General features: G+C 44.8%; 1 protein-coding gene and 1 pseudogene across 1 annotated transcript in view; one reads left to right on the plus strand and one right to left on the minus strand.

The window, feature by feature from the left end:
- Positions 1–23076, minus strand: part of CYSLTR2 (cysteinyl leukotriene receptor 2) — a 41815-nt gene extending 18739 nt beyond the window's left edge. Inside the window, exon 1 of the mRNA XM_075532928.1 lies at positions 22886–23076. The gene's annotated coding sequence lies outside the window, so the exon portion shown is untranslated. The remainder of the gene's footprint in view (positions 1–22885) is intronic.
- On the plus strand, positions 13247–14206 carry LOC142427356 (protein MEMO1 pseudogene; annotated as a pseudogene).
- Positions 23077–23321: the final 245 nt, after the last annotated feature.

A 23321-nucleotide genomic window follows, 5' to 3' on the forward strand; every position in this document is an offset into this window, starting at 1 on the left:
CCTCTTCTGAATCTCACATAGCCAAGATAAGATTATTGGTTTGGTCTCAGCAGCCTGTTCCGATCTTTACTCAGACGTGTTTCTTTGTTACTCTGTGGAACTGGATCTTTATGCCTTCGAAATCTCTCCTTCTTCCCTAGCTTCCTGGTTTCCCATCACTTGACTGACTGCTGAACGTGAGCCGCGCCTGCCACTTTCACACTGGGGGCACTGGGATAAACATATCTCTTAGCTCCTTTGGGGAAACATATATGTAAAAAGGGGAAATGATGTCCACTGCTCACCCCCACCCTTAGCTCCCACCTCTCTTGCCCACTCCACATCTGAACTGGGCTGCAGGAGGAGCACGTGTAACCACGGGAGTGGAAGTACTTTAAGACTGTGACACTGGCACCAGCACTTGGCCGTTCCTCACCAGCAAGCAAGCCACACTTGCTCCCTCACGTCTTCAGTCACACTCCCAGGTTTCCTCACTGATCTCTTTTGTCTCTGTCCTCCACACTTTTTTCCCCTTGTTCCCCAAATTGCAAGGTCCCTATCCTTGCCAAACACATCTTGTTCTTCAACAGTTACCTTGCCTTCTGTCTTTCATCTTATCCAACTGACGCCTCTCAGGGGCCTCTCTGTTGTATTGTTCCTGTGGTACTTCTGAATAAGCCACGGTGGCCTAAGATGAGTCCTTCAGTGGGTATGCACCTCACAGGCAGACACACCATTTTGTCAGAGTTGCAGGAGAAAGTGATTTACTGACTTTATTTCCCCCTGGCACGCATGGTAAGGATCTGCATGCATCTGATTCCCCAAAATGTGGACATTGATCTAGCCCTCACATTCTTGTCGTCAGCTGTCCCCATGATACATACCCTCTATGATCCTAGCTAGCTGGAACTAACAAGTTAAAAAGATACCATCTGAGTTAGTTTATTGTGTCAACCTGGCTGATACATACATGTGCGATTAATTGAAGGGTAGAGGGATAAATGGCTCAATGAGCCTCACCTTTCTTGTTCTCTGGTCTCTTGCTTTCTTATGGTTGGACCAGGGTGCAGCTACCTTAGCCAGTTCCCTGCTTCAGCTGGCAAGGTTGACTTCCTGCAAGACATCCCCAAGGAGAAATCACATGGACCTATCCCGATGCAGCCCTGGGTGCTGGAGCAGCCATGTGGAGACCCCTGCCAGCGCTGAGATGCGTACACATTCACTGATTCGGCTTTCCTCCTGCAGTTGGAATCATAGTGTGCATTTTGTGAGGTGGAGGAGAACTTTGTGGATTGGTGTCGGACATTTGGGTTAATGGGTTAATGTTGGACTTGTGGGTTTGGGCAGCACTGGGTTGGGATGTTTTCTTGATGTGCATTTACCCTTTATATAAAACTCTCTCTTACACACAAATTTCTGTGGATTTGTTTCTCTAAAGTACCTAGACTAATACACCATCCTTCAGATTGCCAAGTACACAGGTGCTAGCTATAAGTTTAGGGAGTCCACCCGACACCCCAATGTTCTGACTGCCTCTTGGGTTTGATAATTTGTTGGGAGAACACGCAGAATTTACCACGAGTTTTATTTCCCATACTTCCGCTGCAGATTTATATGAGCCCTAAAAGCATACAAATAAAGGGATGCAGTGGGCAAGGCCTAGGAATGTTCCCAGAATGAAGCTTCCATATCCCCAGAGAATGAATGTTCTCCCTAAGCAGAAAGCTCCCTAAGCCTCTAGTGTCCAGGTCTTTACCAGCCATTCTTGCCTCCTAAATAATGCCTCCTAAGGCCAGTTGATCATGGCTAGATGATATTCGCCATCCTGAGGCCAAATGATTCTTTTCCTGTCTGACCAGTCCCCATTTACAAGAACAAGTTATCAGGTGTGGCCTGAAAATCTCAGACCAGGGTTTCGCAATTACTCCAAGCATCATTTATGGGAAGACGTTGCCCATCTTCATGATGCAGAATGTGCCGTCTGAGGGACTTGGTAAGGAGTTGAGGGAGTCGGTAAACACTACTCAAATGAGAGTCAGTTTGGTAGGCTCTTAACACATAAGCATTGGATAGAGAATCATGGAATTTGGTGATGCAGTGTACAACCCCATTGGGCTCTTCTTCCTCATCCTCACTTACATCAAACAGCTTCTGCTCAATAAACCAAAAGGCAAATGCAACGCCATCAATTTGTTGCTGACTCCTGGCAATCTTATAGAAAAGGGTAGAAACGCCCCGTGGGTTTCTGAGACTGTAACTCTTTATGGAAGGATAAAGCCCACTCTTTCTCTCAAGAAGTAGCTGGTGGTTTCGAACTGCTGACCTTGCAGTTAGCAGCCTAACTCATAACCACTATGCCACCACAGGGCAATAGCTCACCATTAATCTTCCACATCTTCTGTGGTAGTCACATAATCTGGTGTCAATTGGGGACTTGAGAAGATTAAAAGTGAAGGGGTGGAGTCTAGTCTGTCAATCAGGTGAGGGCCAATGAGGCCTCTGTGTGAGCATGGCCTTCCCGTGAGGATTCTAGGAATTCCTGTATTTCTTCCTGAGAGATGGGAGACTCTCTCTCTTTCTCTGATGACTCCCTTGGAGATGCTTTACTGAGAAGACACGTGGCACTATGTTGACAGACCCCATGCCCTGGGGACTGGAGGAACCACATGGAGACCCCAGCCAGTGCTGAGATGCTTACAGAGCCACTGGGTACAAATACTTTGTACCCACTGGCCTGTGATCCTCCTGTATTTGGCATCATTGCATGTATTCCATGAGTCTGAAGAGGACTTTATAGATTGGTATCAGACATATGGACCAATATTGGTTATGGGCTTGGACTGGACTGGGTTGGGATGTTTTCTTACTGTACAATGACCCTTTATAGAAGACTCTCTCTTAGACACGTATGCATGTTTGTGAATTTGTTTCTCTAGTCTACGCAGACTAACACGCCTTCTTTGCAGGAGGCCTGAGTTGATTACTGACCATTGTCCCTCGTAGACAGTCACCATTCATCTATCAATGGAAACTTGCATCTTGCTATGAACCCAAGTAGGTTACAACAGAACTTCCAGACTGAAATGAGCTAGTGGATCTACTACTGAAAACCAACTAATAAAGATGCTATGGATCACCATAGTTCCATACCCAGCGAATCTTGGGAATGGTGCTTTGGACCAGGCAGCATTTCATTCTGTTGTGCATGGGCATTGGCTGCCTTCCAACAGGGGGTGTGGTGATGACTGAATAGTTTCACAGAGGTAGAGGTAGGGGAAAATACATAGCATTCAGGAGTCAAATGAGCATTCGCCTGGTGGCCTGCTCACTGGGGCACATTAGAGCAGACAGGGTGGAAGAAGAAATGGAGTAGCAGAATATTCTGAAGTGCTGACTCCATGGAAACAGAACCTTGTGATGTTCTCCCACCCCCACTTATTCTGGAAGTCTGAAGGCCAACCAACTCAGTTCCTCATCCCAAAGATGTTTCATTTCAGTTATTTTCATTTATATTTCAAAGGCCTTGAGGAACTTCCCTTGTGTTGGGCTTCTGTTTTCCATCAGTGTAAAGATCTGAGTGAACTCTTATAGCCAGGGTGCAGCTGGCTTCAGAAGGTAATTTCCTCATCAGTCTGTCAGAGAGTCCCTAAGGGGAACCCAATGGACAGAGTATTTGATTAATTGCCTAAGCTAATTGGTTCTTTAATCAGCAAGTTGTCTGGCTATTCATCACCATCTCTCTCCTCAGAATCTTTAAGAATCCAACAGAATGGGGCTCGTAATGTTGGCCTACATTAGTGGATTCCTCTGGCCCTCTTACTGATTCCAGTCCACCGCGCAGAGAAAGTTCAGAAACTACCAAAATAACTTCCAAATTTCATTTATCTTGATTTCCTATATTAGTTCTAAAGCCAATGCCCTATGACATTATCATTTCCAATTCCAACATATCCAATTCCAAATCTTAATAGTTGGTGTCAACATTTTAGTGCCGATCCAGTCAGTCACCTCATGTGCATGCAAAAGCTAGACATTACAAAAGGAAGACAAGAATGAATGTACCCAAATTATGTGGCTGTTAAAAAATATATTGAGTCTTTAAAGGCTTGAAGGTGAACAAGCGGCCATCTAGCTCAGAAGCAAAAGAGCCCACATGGAAGAAGCACACCAGCCAGTGCGATCACGAGGTGCTAAAGGGACCAGGTATAAGGCATCATGCAACAAATATATATATATACCATATTGAATGAAGGGGGAAGTGCATAGTGGAGACCCAAGGCCCAAGTGTTGGCGACTGGAGATCCCCTCAGAGAGGGGTTTAGGAGAGGAGATGGGTCAGTCAAGGTGCGAGGTAGTACCGATGAAGAACACAGATTTCCCCCAGATCCTGGATGCTTCCTCCCCACAACTACCATGATCCGAATTCTACCTTGCAGGACTGGATAGGGCAGAGGTTGTACACTGGTGCATATGGGGGCTGGAGGCACAGGGAATCCAGGGTGGATGATACCTTCAGGACCAAGGGTGTGAGGGGCGATGCTGGGAGAGTGGAGGGTGAGTGGGTTGGAAAGGGGGAACTGATTACAGGGATCCACATGTGACCTCCTCCTTGGGAGAGGGACGGCAGAGAAGGGGGGGAAGGGAGACTCCGGATAGGGCAAGATATGACAAAATAACAATGTATAAATTACCAAGGGCACATGAGGGAGGGGGGAGCGGGGAGGGAGGGGAAAAAAAAGAGGACCCGATGCAAAGGGCTTAAGTGGAGAGCAAATGCTTTGAGAATGATTGGGGCAGGGAATGTGCGAACATGCTTTATACAATTGATATATGTATATATATGGATTGTGATAAGAGTTGTATGATCCCCTAATAAAATGTAAAAAAAGAAAAGGAAAAAAAAAAGAAAATGATTAGGGAAAAGAATGTAGAGATGTGCTTTATACAATTGATGTATGTATATGTATGGATTGTGATAAGAGTTGTATGAGCCCCTAATAAAATGTTTTAAAATATATATATTGAGTATACGGTGGATTGTCAGAAGAATGAACAAATCAGTCTTAGAAGAAATACAGTCAGAATGATACTTACAAGTAAAGATGAGGAAGCTTTGCCTCTCCTACTTGCGGCACATTCAAGAGATGCCAGTTGATGGAGATGGACATAATGTCGGGTGAAGTGGAGGGAAACTCAGTGAGCTAGACCAACACAATAGCTACAACAATGCGCTCAAACTTAACAATGGTCATGAAGATGGCCAGGAGCAGCCAATGTTTTGCCCAGTCATAGCTGAGTTGTCAGTCACAGACGACGGTGCCACACGTTGCCACAGTGCCACAATTCAGCTTGCCTCTGTCTCCCTCTCCTTGCAGCCCTTGTCTCAGACTCTGCGACACTCTAGAGCCTTCAGCCCACTTGGCTGTGCTGTGCTTCAGGCTGCTGGGACTGCATCAAACAGTGACTTTGGGGCCTAGATTGGGTGGGGCTAGACAGGCAGGCCAAACTGGCTGGGCCTTCTTCCCTTAAAAGGAAAAGTTTACTCAGACCACAGGAAATATATGGTAACAAGACATAAACCACTTCAAGCGCGCATTTCTAAATGCAGAAGAGGCTCTCAAGATGTGTCTTGCCCGGACTATCGTTAGGGCATGTATGAAAAATGACTGACTAGAAAGTGCCATCTTGCCCAACTGTCTGATTCTTTCCCTCTCTTTCGGCGTTCGATAGGCAATTTAACAATCCTCGTGGGTTCTCTTTCCTCTGCTGATGAGGGTTTTTTTCCCCCTCTGTTCACTTCATCTGTCAGTTTACAAATTCTCAACAGAAGTCCTTACTTGAAATTTTTTTTGTACGGAATGGTGTCTGCGGGTTACTGATATATTTGAGGCTAATTGCTCCCTGGGGATTGAAGTATTCTCAGAATGTTATGCTTCCTTGTGTTATTTTGAAGGAGCAAATGATCCCCAAGAAAAATTCATGCCAGGGGTGTGAAAACACTGGTTGTCAAGAATTAGACTCGGGCACAGGATGGCCCTACATGCGTCAGAGTAGACCTGTGCTCCACAGAGTTTGCAAGGGCGGATATTCCAGAAGTAGATTGCCAGGCCTTTCTTTCAAGGTACCTCTGGGTAGATTGGAACCACCAATGTTCCAGTTAGCACATCTAGGCACTTAATCATTTGTACCGCCTAGACAGGACTTCCCCAGCAATGTGGCAGAGGCTAACCCCTAGTGAAAGGTTTATTTCCGAGCATGTGGAGGGTGTCTCTTGGTCTCAAAGCATATGCTATTACCTCTGACACCTTTCTTTCCATCTGTCTTTGCCAAATCTCCTAGTTTCTGTCTCCACTAGTCTCCTAAATTTCTCTTTTCTTCCATTTTCAACCTAACTATTGACACTCAGCCACCGCAACATAACAAGAAACAAATAGATACAAATTCAATGCAAATAGCACATTTAAGGAGAGCTCTGAAATTGGAATTCTATGGTGCTCACCTTCCCGACACAATCACTGAAGACAAAGCGGGTGAATAAACAAATGTGGTGAAGAAAGCTGATGGTGCCCGGGTATCAAAAGATATAGCATTTGGGGTCTTAAAGGCTTGAAGCTAAACAAGCGGCCATCTAGCTCAGAAGCAACAAAGCCCACGTGGAAGGAGCACACCAGCCTGTGTGATCACGAGGTTCTGAAGGGATCAGTTATCAGGCATCAAAGAACAAAAAATCATATCATGTGTGCTCACCTCCATGATACAATCGCTGAAGACAAATGGGTGCATAAGCAAATGTGGTGACGAAATTTGATGGTGCCCAGCTATCAAAAGATATAGTGTCTGGGTCTTAAAGGCTTGAAGGTAATCGAACAGCCATCTAGCTCAGAAGCAACAAAATCCACATGGAAGAAGCACACCAGCCTGTGTGATCACGAGGTGTCGAAGGGATCAGGCATTATCAGAACAAAAAGATCTTATCATAGTGAATGAGGAGGGGGGGAGTGCAGAGTGTAGACCCAAAGCCCATTTGTAGGCCACTGGACATTCCCTTACAGAAGGGTCTTGGGGAGGAAATGAACCAGTCAGGGTGCGATGTAGCAACAATGAAAAATTCAACTTTCCTCTAGTTCCTAAATGCTTCCTCCCCCTCCCCCCACTATCATGATCCCAATTTTACCTTGCAAGTCTGGTTAGACCAGAGGATGTACACTGGTACAGATAGGAACTGGAAACACAGGGAATCCAGGGTGGGTGATCCCTTTAGGACCAGGGGTGTGAGTGGCGATACTGGGAGGGTAGAGGGAGGGTGGGTTGGAAAGGGGGAATCAATTACAAGGATCTACATGTGACCTCCTCACTGGGGGATAGACAACAGAGAAGTGGGCGAAGGGAGATGTCGGACAGGGCAAGATATGACAATAATTTATAAATTAGCAAGGGTTCATGAGGTAGGGGAGAGCGGGGAGGGGAGAAAATGAGGAGCTGATTCGAGAGGCTTAAGTGGAGAGGAAGTGTTTTGAGAACGATGAGGGCAATGAATGTACAAATGTGCTTTACACAATTGATGTATGCATGGATTACGATAAGAGCTGTATGAGCCCCTAATAAAATGATTTTTGAAAACAGGAGAGCTCTGTGCTTTGCATATGTGACTTCATTTCTTTTTCTACCAGCATTATTGTGACTGAGTGCTAGCTTCCCTCTGGTTCTCACAAGTTTTCTCAGCTCTTCGTGGTTAATAATTATTCTGTGAGTCTACAATGCTGATGATAATTTTTTTCTATTGCACCCCAGCAGCATATTAAGGAAATTTGGTGCTACATGATATTAATTATATTTCTGATGTAATAAAGTTGTAGAGTCGTGGATTCGTTCTGGCTGAATCTAATTCCCAAGCCAGAACTCCAAGAAGAGGAAGGACAAGTGTTTCCCAATAATTTCTGATGGATCATGTCAGCACCAGGGCCCTCCTTTTCCACAGTAGAGGTGACTAAGGCTGTCCATTCCCCTGCCCACTTAGTCAAATGAAAACTCCCTCTCTCTCTATTCTCTCCTATATGCACATTTCAAACTTGACTGTTTAATTCACTTCCTAGAGTCAGGGAATTATTTACAAAGTAATTTTCCAACTACCATTTTTACCCTGCAATGATATAAAAACAAAGCCTACTATTATCTTAGTGAGGACTAAGGTGTGCCTGACTCAAGCCGTAATGTTTTTTAACACTTCATATGCATGTGAAAGTTAGGCATTGAATAAAGAAGACCAAAAAAGACCCAATGCATTTCAATTATGATGGTGGCAGAGAATTTTGAAATCACCATGGACTGCCAAAAGAATAAACATATCTGTCTTGGAAGAAGTACAGCCAGAATGCTCCTTAGAAGCAAAGATGGCAAGTCTTGGTCATCTCCCCTCCATTGGACCTGTTATCAGGAGAGACCAGTCCCTGGAAAAGGACATCCTGTAGAGTAAGCAGGGCGGCAAAACAGAGACAGACTCTCAACAAGATGAACTGAATTGACACGGGGGCTCAAACAAAAGAACAATTGTGACGATAGCACAGGGCCATGTGGTGTTTCTTCCTGTTGGGCATAGGGTTGCTATGATTCAGAACCAACTCGAGGGCGCGGATCAACAGCAACATCCAGTGGATTCCCACTCATGGCGACCCTACACAGGCGTTCTGAGCCTGCAAATCTTTATAGGAACAGACAGCTTTATCTGGGTTTTAAATACTGACCTTGTGGTTAGTGGCCCAACATCTAATCCACAGAGGCACCACCCAGCACTCCCGTGGAATGATATAGAGGCACTGAGATGTCATGGAAACCCTTTGGAGTAAACCAGCAAGAGGTCAAACTTTCTGAGTTATAGAAAGCATCTAAGGGAGCAACATGCCCCTAGTGGTGAAAATGATTAACACATGCAGCTGTTGGCTCTCTGAGATGCTACCCAGTGGCTTCTTCTTGGGATACATCATCTCATTACCCAAAGATCTCCACTAGCTCTTCCCTCCATCACAGAGATCAGCTCAAGCACTCCACCAGGACAAGAGAAGCAGCCTCACAGTGCTCTGCTTCCACTCAGGCTGTGCCGATCTGTTCTCCATACAGTAGCCAGAGCTACATCACCCCTCATCGCTTCAGAATGGGGGACAAAGCCCGGACTCTTTGCCATATGGCTCCTATATCCAGAATCTTTCCTCTCACAAGCAGAACCTGCCTTCGCTGTGTGAAATACTGCCAGTGCCCATCCGCTCTCTCTCGTCTCTTCACTCTGTGCTCCTGCAGATCATGTCCCTGGCTCTCACCCAATTTTCGATTCTTTTTGAGACATTACTTCCTCCAGAAAAAGCCACAGTCCCTCCAGATCTAGGCCAGCTGCTGTGTCAGGGCCTCCCAGGGCAGAACTAATTCCCGCCCTTCCCCACTCCCTGGACTGTCTGCAATAGGCAAGAAAAGGGTCAGACGAGTCTACCACAGTAGCCGGAGGCCCTAGCTCAGTTGTGAGTTCACGAAAGTGCTCAATTAAGTGACCAGTGAGGGAGCAAATATAACTATTTTCCAACCCCCTTACTTTACATCAGAAACCCTAGTAAAGAAGTGCTGGGCTGAGATCTGCAAAGTTAGTGGTTCAAAGCCACCAGTCGTTTTGTAGGAGAAAGATGAAGCTTTCTGCCCCCATAAAAAGCTACAGTCTTGGAAACCCACAAAGGCAGTTCCGCCCTGTCAGATCGTGTCTCCATGAGTCAGAATTGACTTTATGGCAGTGAGTTTCAAGTTTGGAATTTTACTTTACATCAAGGTCCTTAAGTGTCACAAATGCTCTGCACTCAATTGTGCACCTAAAATTGGGCAGTTTGAGCCTGCCTAGAGGAACCTTCGAAGAGAGGCCTGGCGACCTGCTTCTGTAAAAACAACAGACAAAACAAAACATGGAGTTCTATTTCATAATGCATGGAACAACACTACATAACAGCAATTCCTTTGGGATTTTAAATTTGTTGAAGAAAAAAAATTTTTTTTAAAAAAAGAGAGAAGAAATATATATACATCCTGGGTCTGCTCATTGGCCTTCATGACTGTCCAGGAGCTGCCCCTCCAGGCCTGGAGCACCCCTTGGGAGCTCCTCAGGGGCTTAGAAGCTCTGCCTCGCTCCAGCTGCTAGTCTGGTATGCTCCCTTCTTGGTTCGCTCCATTTTGGGGGGGTTCAGACCTCGTTGCCTCCCCACCGTGTGACCCCAGAAATGTCCTCTTTCGCAGTCTGCTCCAGTAAGGGGACATCTTGACACGTGCTATAGTGGGTTCTCCAGTCCCCTATAGGTCCCATTAGCTCCCCGCAGGGACGTCCCTCTGAACCTGGTGTGCCAGCGTGGGGTCCAGTCCGGCTCTCTTCCTCTTCCTTCCTCCAGGCCTGCCTCCATGTGGTGTGTCATACCGGCCCCTCTCCCCAACCTGTAGGTTCAGTTCAGCATTCCGCCATGCCCACTTCCCGGGAGGGGTCAATCTGGCTCTGGGTGGGGCAGCCCTGTAGCTCTCTCTGTTCATGCATTCTTCCATGTTTGCTTGTTTTATGTCTCAGAATAAATATCTTCTGGGGAGGGGAGCAGAATTTTCTTTGTGGTCTTTTAAACAAAGTAACCCTGGTACATTTTCCCTGCAAATCTCCTGATTGAAATTTAAATCTAAGGTCTGAAGAGAGGAAAGTAGGGTCAATGGCATAGGAATGGGGACACAACTGCAAAAGGGGGCCCCAGTGACATTGCACTCGAAACAGTGAGGGAAATGATGTTATTGATGCAAAAATATCCGTGTCACAAGCTGCCCAGCAGGAATGTGTCTCGGTGACCATTTAAATCTCTTAGAAAACATGTAAGCACACGAATGGCTGTAAGGTAAAACTCAAAAGAAAACCATGTACTTGTTAAAGAATCTGCTATGCGGCCAAGTCTTCTTTAGATTACATTGTCTGTGCTGGAGGTTAAACATTCTTTAGATAACTTTCTGTGCTAAAGACAAAAAGAAACCACAGTGCGATCGCTGAGCCTCACAGAGTATGCTTGTATAGGAAATAGTCATTTTTCACATAAAATATATCTTTTTAGAATGCACCATGAGGCTGTGGTGGGCTGGGTTCTTTTCAATTCTTCCAGGTTAATTAGTCTTTAAACTTTTGGAGCAAAAGGTTTCCATCTTCTCCCATATCATCTCTCTCCCATCTTCTTTTCTCCTCTCTCCCTACTACTTCTCTTTTCAACCTTACCTGCTTTAACATTTATCCCATGAGGACTTTGTACAAAATGTTTTTGTGTCTGACCCAGCTCATCCCAGGGATCCTTCAAACACTGGGATTCCTTGGCTCAGACTCACCACTGAGGCTCCCGTTCCTGGACGTTTATTTAATAACCAGGATTCGTTGCCAAATGAACCAGGTCATACTGCCACCCAGGCAGTCCTATGCCATCGATCCACTAGGATCAATCCAATCCAATCTTTCTTAAAAACAGGGTCCCTGAGTAGTGCCAACAGTTAAAACATTCAGCAATTTAAAAAATGATTGGCTGTGTGCGTCCACCAGAGGTGCCCTTCGACAGTCCTGTGGAGCATGGTCCTACTGACACACATGGAGCTGCCAGTAGTCAACGATGACTCAGCAGCAACTGGTCTTGACTTCCTTTAAATGTTGTCAATTAGCACACCATGCTTTCAGAGGTCAATGAATATCAAGAAGGTAACACGTTGAATAGGGACAGATGTGCATCCAATCCATACTCCTTGATAGATCAAGGATGCACATTTTTCATGGAGTTCATGTGCTGACTGTGTACAAAGACTCTGTCCTCAGGACCTCTAGGTCTAGTAAATGAGACCCAAACATAAGTAATTCCTGTGCAAAAGGGACAGTACCCTAAGGAAGGCACTGATCCCTTACTAAAGGATTTCTGATATAGATTTGATAAGGCTCACAGCTACGCTGAGTAGCCCAGGGCTTGCCTGTCTCTGCATGATCCAATTTGGCTGCTGGACTAGCCCAACTCGCTGAAGTTACGGTGAGTCAGAGCCAGCTGGACGGAAACAAACAATGTAAATGAGATCATCGCGCAATCCTCCATATTCGTCAGTGTTTTGCATATTCTTAATTCACTTTTCGCAAGCAAAATTGTGCGTGTGCACATTGGAGGTTGTTAAGGAGCTTTCCTCTCCTCCTTCTGCATATAGACCAACTTCTTGGAGTATGTGCTCAGCCAACTGATGGAGTAAGTATGGTGAAAGCGTGATTGTGAACTACATGGTATTCCCTTGGTCTGTTCCATGAACTGCCTCTTGGTCTATGTACAGGTCCCATAGGAGCTCATTTACGCATACGTGAATGTCCATTCATCACAATGCTATCAATAATTGGTTACTATCCACACCGTCAAATGCCTTTGCATAATCAATAAAATGCAGGTAAACATCTTCTGGCAGTCTCTTCTTTTAGCCAGGATTAATCTGACATCAGCAATGATATCCTTCATTTGATGTCTTCTTCTGAATTCAGTTTGAATTTCTGGTAGTTTTCTTTCCTCAAAACCAGGTGTTTGTTGATTCTAACCTCTGTGCGTGTGGCTATGGAGCTCTGGTGATGGTGTGGGTCGCTCATTGGGCTGCTAACCACAAGGTCAGCGGTTTGAACCCACCAGCTTGCTCCCACACAGATTTACCATGTCAGAAACGCCAGGGAGCAGTTTGCAACTTTAGTTTATGGGGTCCCTATGGGTTGGAGCCAAGTCAATAGCAGTAAGGGTGGGTTCTGCCTGTAGTTATAATCCTATTTGGGAATGAGTAGTCTTTGATATGTGAATGAGACTGAATTATAGAAAAGGGCAACTTGAATCAACCTCTTCTGAAAGATAAAAGAAAAAGCAAGTGAGCAAGAAATGAGGAGGACAGAAAGACGTCTAGCTACATGAAGACATCTCAAAGGAAGGTCCAGAGAGACAAGGGCCTTGCTCTAGAACTCTCAGAAAAAGAAATCTTGCCCGAGAGCTGGCACTCAATTTGATTTCTAGCCACCTCATTATGAAATGACAATAATTTCATTTGTTGGAGCTATCCGCATTTAGTATTTCCATACAACTAAATAAGGCATAAGGAGTGCATGTTTGCAGTAAGAAAAAAAAAAAGAAACAATAACATAACAGCCCTCCCCGCTGCCGCCTCCTCCTGGGCTGGGCCCGCTGCGTCTCCTCCCCTCACGGAACCCTGCCCGCTGCCGCCGCCTCATTCATCCTCGCGCACCATAGGCGGCAGGGGCACCAAGATGTCCAACCGAGTGGTCTGCCGGGAAGCCAGTCACGCCGGGAGCTGGTACACAGCCTCAGGACCTCAGCTGAATGCACAGCTAGAAGGCTGGCTTTCACAAGTACAGTCAACAGAAAGACCTGCTAGACCCATTATTGCACCCCATGCGGGATATACGTACTGTGGATCTTGTGCTGCCCGTGCTTACAAACAAGTGGATCCACCTATTACCCGTAGGATTTTCATCCTCGGGCCTTGTCATCACGTGCCCCTTTCTCGACGTGCGCTTTCCAGTGTGGACATACACAGAACACCTCTGTATGACCTTTGAATTGACCAAAAAATTTACGGAGAGCTATGGAAAACAGGGATGTTTGAACGCAGGTCTCTGCAGACAGATGGAGATGCACACAGTATTGAAATGCATTTGCCTTGTACAGCTAAGGCCGTGGAAAGCCATAAGGATGAGTTTACCATTATTCCTGTACTGGTTGGAGCTCTGAGTGAGTCAAAAGAACAGGAATTCGGAAAACTCTTCAGTAAATATCTAGCGGATCCTAGTAATCTCTTTGTGGTTTCTTCTGATTTCTGCCATTGGGGCCAAAGGTTCCGTTACAGTTACTATGATGAATCCCAGGGGGAGATTTATAGATCCATTGAGCATCTAGATAAAAAGGGCATGCGTATTATAGAACAATTAGACCCTGTACCTTTTAGCACTTGAAGAAATACCGTAATACCAGATGTGGCAGACATCCCATGGGTGTTAGTAAATGCTATCACGGAGCTGCAGAAGAATGGAATGAATGTGAGCTTTTCCTTTCTGAACTATGCCCAGTCCGGCCAGTGTAGAAGCTGGCAAGACAGTTCAGTGAGTTACGCAGCTGGAGCACTCACAGTCCACTGAAGCTTTGACTCCTCAGGGGCAGCCCCTGCACATACTCATACCCTTACAAAGACACTCTTCTTGGTTTGGAGGGATTCTGAAACCTCAAACTAATACAACTTTCTTCTCTTCTTTTCTAGTAGGTGTAGTCCTTCCTTAATTTCAACTCATTTGAAAAATGCTTTGTTGTTTAGGGCAGTGGAAGGAAGGCTGGCATCAAAATATTTGGGTCAAAAATACGGCAGTGTAAAAGCCCAGTTGTGGACGTTTGTTGAACGTAACTTTCAAAGCATTTACCATATCCTAAATTTGCACTCTTTGCAGACTTGTGCACATATATTCCGCTTTCAGAATAGTTTTGCAAATTGTACACAAACAAAGGGTGGAAGCTTTTTAATAAAAAATTGCATTTATAAGTGATCTGTATTAGAATATAATAAACCTCCTACTACAGTCGATTATTACCCATATTGTACAACAGATACCTTCTATTTTAGTTGCTAATAAAGGGCTACACAACTCAAAACAAAAAGATAATAACAACTGAAATAGCAATTGAAATTTAAATTTGTCAAAAAATTATTTTAAAACATATTCCCATTCTGAGCCTGTTGTGACCAGCTTTTCCTCTAATTGTTGTGTTGTGCTAATTACTAGCCATTAATACCATGTTTAAGTCATTTAAATGCCAATGATATAGACATAATAAAAACATTGTTAAACCGATTTATGTGAGTATATTTCTTTGCCTTTCTTGTTTGTTTCCCATTGTTATTTTTATTATTTTTTTTCTTTCCAATTTTTCTGAGACCAGATTGGCAGCCGTTTCTTGCCTCCTTTGCTAGAGAAAGCGTTAATGACTTAGCTGTTCCCTTTTTAGACAAACCACTAACTTCCTGCTTAAATGAAAAATAAGAAACTAGGGTCATAAAACTGACTTCAACCGACCTGGTCCAAAAGTCATGCGCTCCCTGCCATTGAGTCAATAGTGACTCACAGCGTCCCTATGGGGCAGGGTAGAAATGCTCCTGTACGTCTGAGACTCTTTCAGGGAGGAGAAAGCCTGTCTTTCCCCGCAGAGCCCCTGTTGGTTTCATATTGCAGCCCGACTCATAACCACCACGCCACTAGTAACAACCAAAGAGTCTTCAAACGAACCTTTGACATCACAAGGCTGAAAACAGATCTCAGTCAACCGCCTCCATATGAGCCAAATGCCACCATTGTGGCCCTCCTTCATGACTACTGAGACTGCACGACAAACAAATCCTTGTCCTAAGTCACTGTGCGAGGAATTAGACAACAAGCAACACCAAACTCCCTCATTGAGTCAACGCCGATTCAGAGTGACTGTCAAGGGCAGGGTAGACCTGTCCCTGTTAGTCTCTGAGACTTGAACCTTTCTTTTACGGAAGTAGAAAACCCCGTCTTTCTCCCGAGGAGTGGCTGCTGGTTTCAAACTGCTGATCTTTCAGATCACAGAACCACTCATAACCACTACACCACCAGGACTGGGTCAAAAGTCCTTTGTAATTGAGCCCTGGCCGGGGACCCAGGGAGCTCCCTTGGCAACTAGAGTCACAGTTCACTCCTTGGCTTATCAAATAAAATGTCTTCTTTTGCTTTCAACAGTTCCATGTTTCCATAGATGTACTGAGCAAGACCAGGGGGGGGGGCAGGGCAGTATTTTTAGTGACCTAGCCAGGAGACCACAGCAACACTCAAGAAGGGTTGTGGTCTAAAGGCCTGCGTGAATGTTTTAAGTTAATGGAGAGAAGTGATCAACGTGTTCCCACTGTGTCTGACAAGAAGAACTCTAACAAGCTCCTGACCAAGATCATTTGAATCAAAAGAAACACATTCCTGATGTAGGCTGGAATGAAGCATCACCCCAAAGAGGGGTGTGACAAAATAACTTTTTTATTAAATGCATCTATTGGGGGCTCTTACATCTCTTATCACAATCCATACATTCAGCCAGTGTGCCGAGCACGTTTGCACATATGCTGCCCTCTTCATTTTCAAAGCATTCTCTTCCAACTTGAGCCTCTGATATCAACTCCCCATTTCTTCCCCTTCCCTCCCCTGTCCGCTCCCACCTCCCTCATGAACCCTTGATAAGTTATAGATTATTATTTTCATATTTTACATCATCCTCTGTCGTCCTTTACCCACTTTACTGTTGTTCCTCGCCCTAAGAGGGGGTTATAGGTTGATCCTTGTGATTGAGTCCTCCTTTCTCCCCCCACCCTCCCCTAATCTTTCTGGTATCTCTACTCTCATTGTTGGCCCTGGGGGATTTATGTATCCTGGATTCCCTGTATTTGGGGCTCTTATCTGTAGCAGTGTGCATTTTCTGGTCTAATCTGATTTGTAAGGTAGAACTGAGGTCATGAGAGTGGGGGGAAGGAAGCACCAAAGAACTAGAGGAAAGTTATGTGGTTCATCAGTGCTACACTGCACACTGACTGGCTCATTTCTTCCCTGCGACCCCTCTGTAGGGGGATGTCCAATTGTCTACTGTTGGGCTTTGGGTCTCCACTCTATGCGCCCCCTCACCACATTCACCTTGGGTATGATTTTGTTCTGGGCCTTAGATGTCTGACACCTGATCCTCTCAACACCTCAGAATCACACAGGCTGGTGTGCTTCTTCCATGTGGGCTTGGTTGCTTCTGACCTAGATGACCGCTTGTTTATCTTCAAACCTTTGATTCTAGATGCTATATCTTTTGATAATCGTGCACCATCAGTTTTCTTCACCACATTTGCTTATGCACCCATTTTGTCCTCATAGTGTCAGGAAGGTGAGCATCACAGAATGCCAGATTGTTAGAACAAAGTATCCTTTTGTTGAGAGAGTACTTGAGTCAAGGCCCAATATCCATCTAGAACCTTAATTCTTAACATATAGATATGAATACATAGTTCTATTCCCCTCTTGTTATATATATATGCATATGTGCAAACGTGCTCTGAATGTATGGATTGTGATATATATATATATTTGCATATGTACATGCCTGCATTTAGACCTCTATAAATTTCCTTTGCCTCCTGGTTCTTTCCTCTGTTTTCTTTTACTTTCCTCTTGTCCCACCATCATGTTTGGCCTTAATTTGGGTTTAGTAATTCCTTGCTGCTACATTGCCCTTGATAAAGCCCCACTAGGCATCCGATGCCCTTCTCTCCACTGATTTTAATTTACTTGTTGCTCCCTTGTCCTGGGTTGGTTTCACACCCACCCTCATGCCCTCCCTTTTTCTCACCTCCCCTTCTCCCATATCTACCCGGGAACCATTGGTCCCATTCTTTTCATCTCTGAATTATTCATCCCACCTATCTTGCCTAGATAGACATGCAGATACATTAATAAGGGTAAAAACCTGGTAAAGCCAAATAAAACAACAAAGGAAGTCAAGTCAATAAAACAATAGCAACAACAAAAAGAAGCCACTGGCAAAAATGGAAAGACCTATAAATAGTTCAAGGTCTGTTTGTTGGCCTTTATAAGTGTTTTCTAGTCAAGTCGGATGGGGTACCAAACTCTGTCTCCAAAGTCTATTTTTTATATTCTCTGGGTATTTCAACACTTTGCTCCCCTTGCTGCTCTGTTGCGTACCCTTAGTGTTTCACCCCAGCACGATGGAGTCAGATTGTGCACAATCCCTGCACTGTGTCTCCAGCGTTGTGCCCACAGTGCTATGGTTAAGTGAGGGAAGTAGTGTCTTGTGGTAGGGTTGGCCCTATCGTCTTCTCTGTGCATTGTCAGCTCTGAGCAAGAATATCATCCTTGGAGCTTGGTTGGCCAGCATGTCCTCCCCTCCCTGTCCATCCCTTGATAAAAATAAATTTTTATTGAAATGTTTCCACCATTATTCTTATGTAATTGCTGTTATGGATTGAAGTGTTTCCCTTGTCCTCCCCAGGCCAAAAAAAAAAAATGTGTGTGTGTGTGTGTAATCAAGCAGACGTCCGTGGATTTGGCTTTTAACTGTGGATGTAATACCATTTGGGGATAGGGTTTTCTTTGTTGTGTTTATGAGACGATGGCACTGTAGGGTGTGCCCTAAACCTAATTACTTTGGGGCTTTAAAGAGCAGTGTAGACGCAGAGACAGGAACCAACAGGGGAAAAAATGGATGCAATGTGGACCCCACTGAGAAATCAAAGAATGCTGGGGCTCCAGAAATGGATCTTCCCCCAAGGCTACATTTGCACTCTGATTCGGAATTCCCTCTGTTCTTTCCAGCCACCCGTTTTCAGTAAAGGGTGCAGCAGCACACTGACAGTCCACTGACCAGAAATTCAAGCTAGATTCAGAAAAAGAGGAAGGAGGAATACCATTGCTGATGTCCAGTGAATCTTGGCTGAAAGAAAGATCACTGCAAAGTCGTTTTCCTGTTTTATTGACTATACAAAGGCATTTGATAATGTGGAGCAAGGAAAACATTATGAAGGACGGACACCAGAAAAGTGGGTGAAGGGAGACGTCGAACAGTGTAAGATATAACAAAATAATAATAATTTATAAATTATCAAGGATTCATGAGGGAGGGGGTAGTGGGGAGGGAACGGAAAAATGAGGAGCTGATGCCAGGGACTTACGTGGAGAGCAAATATTTTGAGAATGTTGAGGGCAATTGTGCTTTACACAATGAATGGATGGATGGATTATGATAAGAGTTGTATGAGGCCCAAAAAATGATTTTTTAATTCTATATTAATAAATCACACACAAAACAGATAACATTATGAAGAATGGAAATTCCAAAACACTTAATTGTGCTCACGAGCAACCTGCACACAGAACAAGAGACGTGATTTGAATAGAACCAGGGGATACTGCATGGCTCAAAATCAGGAATGATGTGCACCGGGGTTGTATCCTTTTAGCTTACCTACTCAATCCGTATGCTAAGCAAATAACTCAGAAGCTAGACTAGAACGCGGCTTCAGGATTAAAGGAAGGCTCATGGACAACCTGCAATATTCCGATGACACAGTCTTGCTGCTGAAATCCAGGAAGATGTGAAGCACCCTTGATGAAGATCAGAGACTAAATCAGTAATCCGTATGGATTACAACTCGAAGCAAATTAAAACATTCTCACAACCGGACCAATAGACAACATCATGATGAATAAAGGGAAGATTCAAGGTGTCAAGGAGTTCCTTTTACTTGGACGCACAATCAATCTCCATCGAAGCAGCAGTCAAATATCAAATAGCACATTGTACTGGGCAAATCTGCACAGGATCTATTTAAGATGTTTGTGACAGTTTATTGTGCCAGCCTGGCCGATAAATACAAGTAGGATTAACTGAAGGGCAGAGGGATAAATGGCTCGGTGAGCCTCGCCTTGCTGTTCTGTGCCTCAGTTTAAAGGGGTACACTACCTGTGGGATGCCTAGCCTGTGGACTGTGTCGCTGTAAGCTGAGGTCCCTTTAAGCCCACACGATTGGAATGTTCGTCTCTGGAGCTGGGGACCGACAGTTGATGACAGTTGGGGACCTGCCTTGCTGTTTGCTGCCGGGGTATATATAGCCCAGCTCTCTCTACAGAAAGGGACTGGCGGCTCTCAAGACTTAAAGGACTGCTAGTGTCTCACTGCTTTATAATTTAACTGTTAATTTCTTGTATTATCTATCTGTATATAATTTAACAGTTCATTTCTTGTATTATATAACTATCTTTATAAATGTATTTATATATAATTACTAGCAATCTGGTCTTGTCTCTCTAGAGAACCCCGTCCAACATAGTGTTGAAGAAGAAGGTGTCGCTTGGAGCACTAAGCTGCGCCTGACCCAAGCCATGGTATTTTCAATTGCCTCATGTAGAGCTGGACAGGGAACAAAGAAGACTGGGAACGAACGGAAGGAGGCCTGGCGGCATGGCGGCTGTGTTTGGGGCTGTGATCTTCGAACGTGGCAGCTAAAAACCATCAGCTGCTCCTCAGAAGAATCACCCGACTTTCTAATCACTTAATCAGTTAGTCTCAGAAACTCACAGACGTTGCCTCTTGGTTCCGTTGTGATAATTTTCCCTTTAGTCGGAGTTGTAATCCAAACTTCTACCCTGTCCCCATAGAGTTGCTCTGAGTCAGGCTTGATTCGATGGCAGTGAGCTTGGGGAAGAATTGGTGGGTTTGCGTTACTGTGCTGGTGAAGAATATTGACTATATCGTAAATTGCCAAAGCAAGCCAAACTGTTTTAGAAGGATAGCCACAATATTCCTGAGGAATGAGGATGAGGAAACAACCTCCTGATCACATTTTTGACACGTTAGCAGGAGCGACCCGTCCCTGGAATAGGATATCATGCCTGGTAAAGTGGAAGGTCGGTGAAGAAGAGGCAAACGGTCAGGGGATTTGTTGGACACCGTGACTAAGCAAGGGTTCAAGCATAACAACGCCTGGGAGGATGGCCCAGGCCCAGGTAATGCTTCATTTTGTTGTACGTAAAGGTCACTATGAGTTGGACCCGAGGGCAATTAGTAACAACGGTTGTGGTAGACGCGTTACGAGGTGGAATCCACTGCCACGGAATCAATTCTGACTCGGCAAGCCTCGTGGGGGTCCTGGAGCGCTCAGAGGCTCATCTTTCTCCCACGGCGCTGGTTGACCCACCGACTTGGCAGTTAGCCTCCACCTCCGGTGCCACCGCAGCTCCGCGAGGGGATGGAGACAGCTGCCTTTGGGCTGATCTCCAGTCCTGAGGGAAGGAACCGGAGCTCTGGTTTAAGCTCTGTTTTCCTTAATGGGGACCTGGGATTCCGAAGCTATCAACACCATTTCTGTGGTGATCCCGGAAAGCCAGGCAAACCCACTTCTTGCCTCCTAGCTAAATCCTATCTGTCTCGACCATAACTAGGAGGTGGTTGTGATTGCGCAGTTTATAAGAAGGTTTCTAAACGTTTGTGAAATATATGGTTTCCCCTTTTTAAAAAAAGCCGTTTTACTGACATAATGCAAATATCATACAATTCATTTGTTCAATCACATCAAGAAGAGTTGTACAAGCAACATGATTTTCTTTTCATTCCATTTTTCCATGAACTTTGAAGCCATCTCATAATAGTGCCTATCTTGAAAAAAACGAAAGGAAGTTTGTCTGCCTGAGCAAGGTGCATGCAGATGATCGGGTTAAATTTTTACATATTGACAACATTCTGCAGCCTCTCCCTCTTGAACTTGTAATCACTAACACCAGAAACAAACCCATCTCTTTAAAGCGTTCGTGTTAATTGTGTGGACTTCTGTCAATTCCCACTCATAGCGCACCCACTGTCAACCGCGATGGAAGCAGGCTGCCACACCTTCCTCCCACGGACGGCTTCAAACCACTGCCCTTAGGCGAGCAGCTGAGCACTTTAAGTACCGTGACACCCTGGTGCCTTCTTTAAAGCAATGGTTCATTGAAATTCTCAAGCTGTCCATTAGAAGCAAATGTGGTTGAGGTGGATGATATAAATTTCTGCAAGAGCCCCGCTTCCAACGCATTACTGTTTGCATTACTTAAAAAATATTGAGGCGGTTTGGATGGCTTGCCTAAAATTGTATATCGCTTTCACTTCATGTAGGAGCTCTGGGGGTGTAGTTGGTCCCCCCCCCCATTCAAACACATCAGCTATTCTGAGGGAGAAAGTTAAGACTGTCTGCTTGCATAAAGTTTTGCCGCCTCAGAAACCATAGGGGACAGCCGAATCTGCCCATAGAGTGACTTTGAAGAATAGTGCCAAGGCAATGGCTTTGGTTTGGTTTGCCCCTTCCGCATGTAGCAAACAGGCAAATATTTCCAAGAAACCGAACTGACTTCCAACCTGGTGCCTTCAACTAGATTCCAACTTCTGGTGACCTCGATTGTGCAAAACAGAACTGCACGACATAAAGTTTTTATAGCTTTGACCATTCAGTGCTTAGCCATTAGTACCACCCGGAAGATTCCTACGGATGGCCTCGGTCAGCTGTGACTATGTTGGCCACCACTGCAACTACTGGGGACGCTTTTGAACACAAATTAAGCTTCGCTTATCTTGGGACTACTTTTCTAATCTCAGCATGAGGTCATTCTGCCTGAATGTGCAGCCAGGCTGAGAACCCCGAATGGAGGTCCCACAGGGCTACCTTCCCTCCCCCCTTCTTACACTCTCCGGTGCCCGTGTGCAAAATTCCACACGTCTACAGTGTACTTCTCAAATTCAGCTCTCCCTCAAAAACACACACAAGATCCCCGAATGGAAAAAAAAAACATACCTTACATGTTTTAAAAATTACTCAGGCTAAGAAAAATAGGAACGATTCTTTAAAACCCAAAGCAGGCAAGTGGTTGAATGGCAAACCGTAAGTATCCTCGATACAATGTGATGCAGCACTGTTAAGTTATGTTTATGAAGAACTGTGACTATGTAGAAAATAGATTTATCTAATAGAAAAATTAATATAAATGGGTACATGGTGCATGCCCAGACACGTTGACAAGAATCAGACTAAACTTACAGACAGATAACATAAGGAAACTCCTCATAAAGGAATGTAGAGGCTGTCTGGCGGATGGCTTTTACTGCCTTCTACTTTTTTACTGTCTCCATTTTTTTAAGTGACCGTGTATATGGAAAAGATAGACTTACGGTAGGACTAAGTTATCACACTTTACAAAAATTATTCTGTTTACTATGAGAAGCAAGGCACAATTCACAATGCAAAATTAACAAATCAAAGATAAAATGCCCACCTGCAGATTTCTTGTCAGTTACTTCGGCTTCTGTCTCCTCCAGCTTGCCTACATTCCACTTCTAAATGAGTAATCCAGCTGTCCTGCTTAAGAGAAAAGTGAAGCAGCTAATTGTATTTGATCAAGAGTGCCAGCCAATGGCAAGAACATCAGGCATTGCTCGGCAGGGCAGTGGGTTCTCCAGGAGTGATTGTGGGCATGGGTGTGGGTGCTAACTTCCCTCTGGAAGAAGAGAGGAGCGCTTCCAGTTCAGAACCACCTCTCGAAGGGAGAGACCTGAGTTAGCCCCGACTACTAATGACTGTTTTCAATAAGTGCTTTCCCCCCACAAATAAAGGGGATGTGGCAGGCTAGAGTCACGGGTTTGAGTGGCTTTTAGTTCTCCTAAATGGCTTCTGTTTCCTTAACAGCGACGACACTAGCACTCTCTTACTTG

This window comes from Tenrec ecaudatus, chromosome 15 (assembly GCF_050624435.1).
Source record: "Tenrec ecaudatus isolate mTenEca1 chromosome 15, mTenEca1.hap1, whole genome shotgun sequence".
Classification (NCBI taxonomy): Eukaryota; Metazoa; Chordata; class Mammalia; order Afrosoricida; family Tenrecidae; genus Tenrec; species Tenrec ecaudatus.